We start from the raw sequence: 6,879 nt of genomic DNA, 5'->3' as shown, positions 1-6,879 counted from the left end.
CAAAGGAAGCTTCTGTGCTAAGCTGGGCGTGATAAAGGACAAACGAGGCAAGGAACTCACTGAAACCTCAGAGATAAAGAAGAGGTGGCAGGAATACACAGATGAACTGTACAAGAAGGACCCGGATGTGCAAACCCAACATAGGACGGTTGTGATTACTGATCTCGAGCCGGGCATCCTGAAGAGTGAAGTTGAATGGGCCTTAGCCAGCCTTGCTAAGAACAAAGCGAGCGGAATTGATGGTATTCCAGCTGAGTTGCTTCAAAACCTCAACCACGACGCTGTTAACACACTGCATACATTATGTCAAAAGATTTGGACAACCCTGCAGTGGCCACAGGATTGGAGGAGGTCAGTTTACATCCCCATTCCAAAGAAAGGCAGTGCCAAAGATTGTTCCAACTACCGCACGATCGCGCTTATTTCGCATGCTAGCAAGGTGATGTTAAAAATCCTGCAAGGTAGGCTGCAGCAGTATGTGGATCGGGAGCTTCCGGACGTGCAAGCTGGGTTTCGCAAGGGCAGAGGAACTAGAGACCAAATTGCCAACCTTCGCTGGATCATGGAAAAAGCAAGAGAGTTCCAGAAACCCATTTACTTCTGCTTTATTGATTATGCGAAAGCGTTTGACTGCGTAGATTACAGCAGATTGTGGCAAGCTCTCCAAGAGATGGGAGTTCACCTCATCTGTCTCCTCAGGAACCTTTATGAAGGGCAAGAGGCCACAGTCAGAACTGGGCATGGTCTTACTGATTGGTTTCCGATTGAGAAAGGGGTGAGGCAAGGCTGCATACTGTCGCCCTGCCTATTTAACCTATATGCAGAGTGCATCATGAGGAAGGCCGGTCTGGACGAGTCTTCAGCTGGAGTGAAGATTGCTGGAAAACGTATCAACAACCTTAGATATGCGGATGATACCACTTTAATGGCAGAAAGTGAAGTGGAACTCAAGAGACTTCTGATGCGCGTACAAGAAGAGAGTGAGAAGTTTGGGCTTAAACTGAACATTAAAAAGACGAAGATCATGGCGTCTTGCCCTATCAAGTCCTGGAGCATCAATGGACAAGAAGTGGAAGCTGTGACAGATTTTCTGTTCTTGGGCGCCAAGATTACCTCGGAAGGAGATGCAGAAATGAAATTAGGAGACGCCTGCTTCTGGGAAAGAGAACAATGGTTAGCCTTGACCGCCTAGTAAAAAGCAGAGACATTAGTCTGCCAACCAAGATCCGTATAACTCGTGCTATGGTCTTTCCAGTTGTGATGTATGGATGCGAGAGTTGGACTGTGAAAAAGGCTGACCGCCGAAGAATTGACGCGTTTGAATTGTGGTGCTGGCGAAGACTCTTAAGAGTTCCTTGGACTGCCAGAAGATCAAATCAGTCGATATTGTCGACCATAAACCCTGACTGCTCATTGCAGGGTCAAATTCTAAAGTTAAAGCTCAGCTACTTTGGTCATCTGATGAGAAGAGAGGAGTCGCTGGAGAAAGATTTGATGTTGGGAAAGGTTGAGGGTCGCCGGAGAAGGGGTAGGCAGCGAACGCGATGGTTAGATGGCATTCTCGAGGCATTGCAGATGAAGCTATGTGATGTTAAGAAGATAGTGAGAGACCGGAAAGCGTGGCGTGACATGGTCCATAGGGTTACGAAGAGTCGGACACGACTGAACGCCTGAACTGAACTGAACTGATGACTTTGTTGCCGAATGCTGAAAAGGATAATGGGTGAGCACATAGCATGCGTGTATTCTAAGCGCTGTTTATGTCTCTGTTCTAGTGACTGATGCTAGCTCTAAACGAACCATAAAGCTTGATTTTAGAAATATCCATTTGATACGTACAAGGAGGAAGACGAGTGGACGCACAAACGCTGTCTAGAAAATAATATTTACTCGCCTCATTAACGTGGGACGGGCCGAGCCATATGGTATTGTCTGAGGTGGCGAGTAATAAAGCAACAGCTTCGCCGCTATTGCGTTTCTGCCTGCACTTTCCACCTGCACGAAGTGAGATTTATTCGGCTTCTACGTCTAGCAAAATGCACCCAAAATTCCAGTCTATAAACGTTGTCAATATGGGCAGTTGCTAGGGTTAGCGCATGAAGCTGGTTTACTATGTCACTTATTCCTTGTGCAAAACAGAAGGGAGAGATATTATGCAATTTTGCGCAAGCGACAGTTTCTACTTTCTTAATAATGTTTTCCACTTCGTGCTGACGCAAATAGAACCGCAGTTAGAAGAAAATTAGAATATCCTTACTTTATAGTTCTCGGTTTTGTCCTAATGGCAATGGATACCAGCTAACCTTACCCAAATAAGGCTAGGCTCAAAAGTAAAGCTATATTAGCTGTAAGCGTTTATTGGCTAAATGTATTGCCTCAATTAAAAAAATTCACCTTAGCACCTATTCTACCTTTCTTAGTCTCTGTCTTCGTCCTTGTGGTGACCAAACAAAATAGATTCATACCGACGCGCCCATTTCACTGTCCTGTTGCCTTTACGCTTCAGTGTGCATCAGATCAAAATGACACGTTTTATGGCTACTTGATTACGTGGTCCGCGTGTTGTTCATTTTTTTAAAAGTGTTTCATAATGATTGGTACGTATTGTTCTTGTATTTGAAAATTAGAATATATCTTATCCTAATTTAGGTCTTAATTTATTCATGATAAATTCACATTGCAAAATGGTCTACATGGATGTCCGAGGCGAAAAAAACAAATATGTTCACGTAGCGGTGTCACAAGGCCGTAGGCATCAAAGGAGGGCACAGACGGGATGCTAGATACTAGTACTGAAATTAACGCTTTATAGGGCTGACTTACGCCCGCAAAAAAGCAAAGCAACTCGGCGGTGGCGATAGCAACAAACATGCTCTTCGGTCGTCGAACTAGGAATGCCGTTACACCATTAAACGCTCAATTTAAAGGCGGCAAAACAAACATGTAGATAAAGCTGCAAAAGGTGACTAGCACAACCTAGAACATTGCAGAAGCATATGCGAGTGGCAGAAATCTTCGACGATACGGCCGCATGCCGGCAGCTGTTGAAAAAAGAACAAGTAATAAAAGCGGTCTTCTCACGGTCTCGCTCGTCAACCTCTATTTGCCAATATCCACTGCGGAGGTCAAGTGACGAAAAGTGAGTGGCATGGCGAAGGCGATCGAGGGAGTCGTCTATGCGCGGCAGGGAGTACACATCCTTTTTGATGACGTTGTTGAGGCGTCTATAATCAACGCAGAACCTTAAGGTTCCATCCTTCTTCCCGACAAGGACAACAGGCGAAGCCCACGGGCTCGTCGACGGCTGGATAACGTCGTCCTGAAGCATTTCTGTTACTTGGCGGCGAATGGCGTCACGTTCTTTTGAAGACACCCGGTAAGGACGCTGGCATAGTGGAAGTTGGTTGTCGGCAACTATTATTCGGTGCTTCGTTAGTGGCGTCTGTCGGACCTTGGAGGTTGATGCAAAACAATCGCGGAACGAATTGATGAGATTCTCTATGCAGCGTTTCTGACTGGGCAAGAGGTGTGGGTTCAAATCGGTCTGAATGGCTGTAGACTTCGCATTATCGAGGTCTGACGTGTTGGATAAAGCGTACTGGCCTGTCCATTCTCCAAGTTCCTCAAAATAAGCGACCGTTGTGTTCGCGTCAAATGTTGGGGTTCACATGTGAAGTTTGTCACTGACACTTCGGCTTGCCCACGGACAAGTTCGACAAGGCCCCGAGCTACACAAACTTGTCGAGTGAGAAGCAGTGACATGTTAGCTTCGGCAATGCCACGCGTGTCGGTGCTGTGATCACATTTGACTGTGACGAACTTGCTCGCTCTCGGAGGGATTGTTATGTGGTCGTCAGAGACGCGCAACATCGTTTTCCGGAAGTCCGTGTTGCTATCAACGGCTCGCTTGGTTGAAAACGATACTGTGAGCTGCTCCCGAAGGTCTATAACGGCACCATACTCTTGCAGAAAATCCATGCCTAGAATCAGATCTTTACAGCAGTCTTTTAATATGGCAAAGGTGCCAGTGAAAGTAAGACGGCAGATCTCTATGCGGCAAGTGCACATGCCAATCGGCGTCATGACATGGCCACCGGCAGTGCGCATCATTGGCCCAGACCAAGGCGTCAGAACCTTACGGAGTGTCGTTACTAGCTGGCTGCTCATGACGGAAAAATCGGCGCCGGTATCCACAAGTGCGGTCACATCCCAACTGTCGGCAGTTAGAAAAATTTCCCCGGAAACAATGCGTTCGCAGCACGTCGGTAAGTTCGTCGGATCGGGTCGTCGCCGCTCGGGCCGTCGCGTCAAATCGTCGGGTGGAGGCTGTTTATTCTGAGCCGTAGCGGTGGCCTCACCCCCGGAGGTCGCCGTGTTTAGTTTTCCCGGTGAGGGGACGTGCCTCTGAATTGCCCAGAGGAGGAGTATCGACTGGGTGACCCAGAACGCCTCGGGAATGACGATCGCGGCTGCCGTTGCTATGACGTCGGGTGCATCTCCTTAGCAGCCAGGTATTCCTCAATCTCCTGTGGTCTTTCTCCATAGCGAGGTCGAGGCGCGTTCGGTGGCAATCCTCTTAAGCCCATTCTCTGGTATGGGCAATTGCGTAGAATGTGGCCAGGCTCGCCGCAGTGATAACAGAGCGGCCGTCTGTTGGGTGTGCGCCACAAGTGTGCCTTGCTGATGGCGGGACGCTGGTCTTGCTGTGGCTCGACGGGGCGCAGATCTTGTTGCTGCTCGACGGGACGCAGGTAGCGAGGCGGTGGTCCGGCAACGGGGCGGAATGAATGTGGCTCGGGGGCAGGTCGACTTAGGACATCACTATACGTCATAATGCATGGCTCTGATTGTGGTGCTGGTGGTGGCTGCACCGCTCGCCGGATTTCATCACGAATGACGTCTCCGGTAGAATAATTCACTGCAGGTGGTGCATTCAAGTGGAGATTCTGCAGTTATTCGCGAACGATGCTCCTCACAAGCTCCCGCAATGCCTCGTCCCTAGCTGCTGGCACGGACGCGCAGTAGGGTGTGGCCGCTACGCTTGCCTGACTGCCGTATTGGGTACAGCTTTCCTGCAGTGAGCGTTCCATGCTCGTAGCTTCTCTCGCGAAATCTGCGACAGTTCTTGGAGGATCACGAATGAGGCCAGCGAACAACTGCTCCTTCACCCCGCGCATGAGGTGCCGTACTTTCGTTGCCTCGGGCATGATAGTGTCGGCCTGATTGAAAAGTCGCGTCATGTCCTCTACAAACATGGCCACGCTCTCATTTGACTGCTGAGACCTCGAACGAATTGCTATATCTGCGTTTTCTTTGCGCGTACTCGAGCTGAACGTTGTGAGCAACTCACGGTGAAAGACGGCCCAGTTGACGAAGGACGTCTCGTGGTTCTCAAATCACGTCTTGGCCGAGTCTTGCAGCGCGAAGTACACATTCATTAGCTTCCGCTCGTCGTCCCATTGGTTGAATGCGGCCACACGGTCAAAAGTGGCCAACCAGTCTTCGACATCCTCGAACCGGTCACCGTGGAATGATGGCGGTGATCGAGGTGCGAGAAGGACGTACGGTGGGGCGTTGCTAGAATTCTGACTTGTCTTGCTGCCCGTCGTGGATGTCATGGTTCGTAGCGGGTGGACAGTGGCTCAAACTGAGGTTGTAGGACTCGGAGGCGACGGCTGGCTTTATGGACAGGAGTCGCGTCCACGCGTTGATGAGCAGCGTCACTGACGTCTTCGGGGGCAACGTACATGGGATCTTACCCAGCACCTCCACCAAATGTCACCAACACACGTAGCAAGCAGCTCAACAACCGAGCTGGCCCTTTTTAATCAAGCGAAACTCGAGCGAGACGAGGATGACACTCAGCCACGCGCCAAGACATTCGGCCACTTGGTGGCACTAGAAGATGGGCAGCGGTGTGTGAATATGAATAGATCGCGGCATTACTCCTCTCTTAAATATGTACCATCACAACAGGTACAAAACAAACACACGATGATAAACTAAATACGCGAAATTAACAGAGTTAGGGCCTTTAGAGCGCGTAAAAAGGCTTTAGGAGCACAACATGGATGATTTATGGACGCATCCTGCACCGCAGAGATGTGGTCATGCAATCGGGACTGACTTTATAATTAAGCGGTCCGATGCACCGATGGACTTTGTATGAGCCGAAGTACCGCCGCTAGTGTTTTTGACTCAGTGCACGGTGGCGTACCGGCGTCCAAACCCACACTTGGTCTCCCGGTCTGTACTCTGCGTCGCGTCGTCGCAAGCTATACCGCCGGACGTCGGTGTGTTGCCGGTCTTTGATGCGCAACCGAACGATTCGTCGAGCTTCCTCTGCCCACTTCAGGTAAGCGGCGACGTTGGGGTGTGTTCTGTCTCGTGCGGCAGCATCGTGTCGATCGTCGTCATGGGCTTGAACGGTGTAAGTCTGGTTGTCTCCTGGATGGCCGTGTTATACGCGAAGTCCAAGTACGGCAGGATGGCGTCCAAGGTCTTGTATTCGGCATCGACGTACATAGCAAGCATGTACGCAAGTTTTTAATGCGAAAGCAGTACTTCGCTATGTTCACAGATTGATGTCCGCAGACCGCGTCCCCAGGCCGGTGGTGGTGGTGGTGAAAACATTTATTATAATGGTTGCATCGCCCTCGCAGCCTCTGACTCCTCCTCCAAATACATCATAACCGACTCGCGAGGGGCTTGTCGGAACGTGCAGAAAGGGTGGACTGCTCCCCTAGCTGACCGCATATACCAAAATTGCAGTCGAGATTCAGATCCCGCGTACCGATCTCTCGTTTGGGCTCCAGGTCACCAAAGTCTCCAAGGGAATGAGGCAGCCGACGCCGCCGCCCGCGCGCTTTCTCTACGGGC

Source organism: Amblyomma maculatum, chromosome 1, assembly GCF_055883805.1.
Source record: "Amblyomma maculatum isolate TAMU_Amacu chromosome 1, ASM5588380v1, whole genome shotgun sequence".
Taxonomy (NCBI): domain Eukaryota; kingdom Metazoa; phylum Arthropoda; class Arachnida; order Ixodida; family Ixodidae; genus Amblyomma; species Amblyomma maculatum.
The sequence above is the reverse complement of the archived record's forward strand: the minus strand, read 5'-3'. Positions refer to the sequence as shown.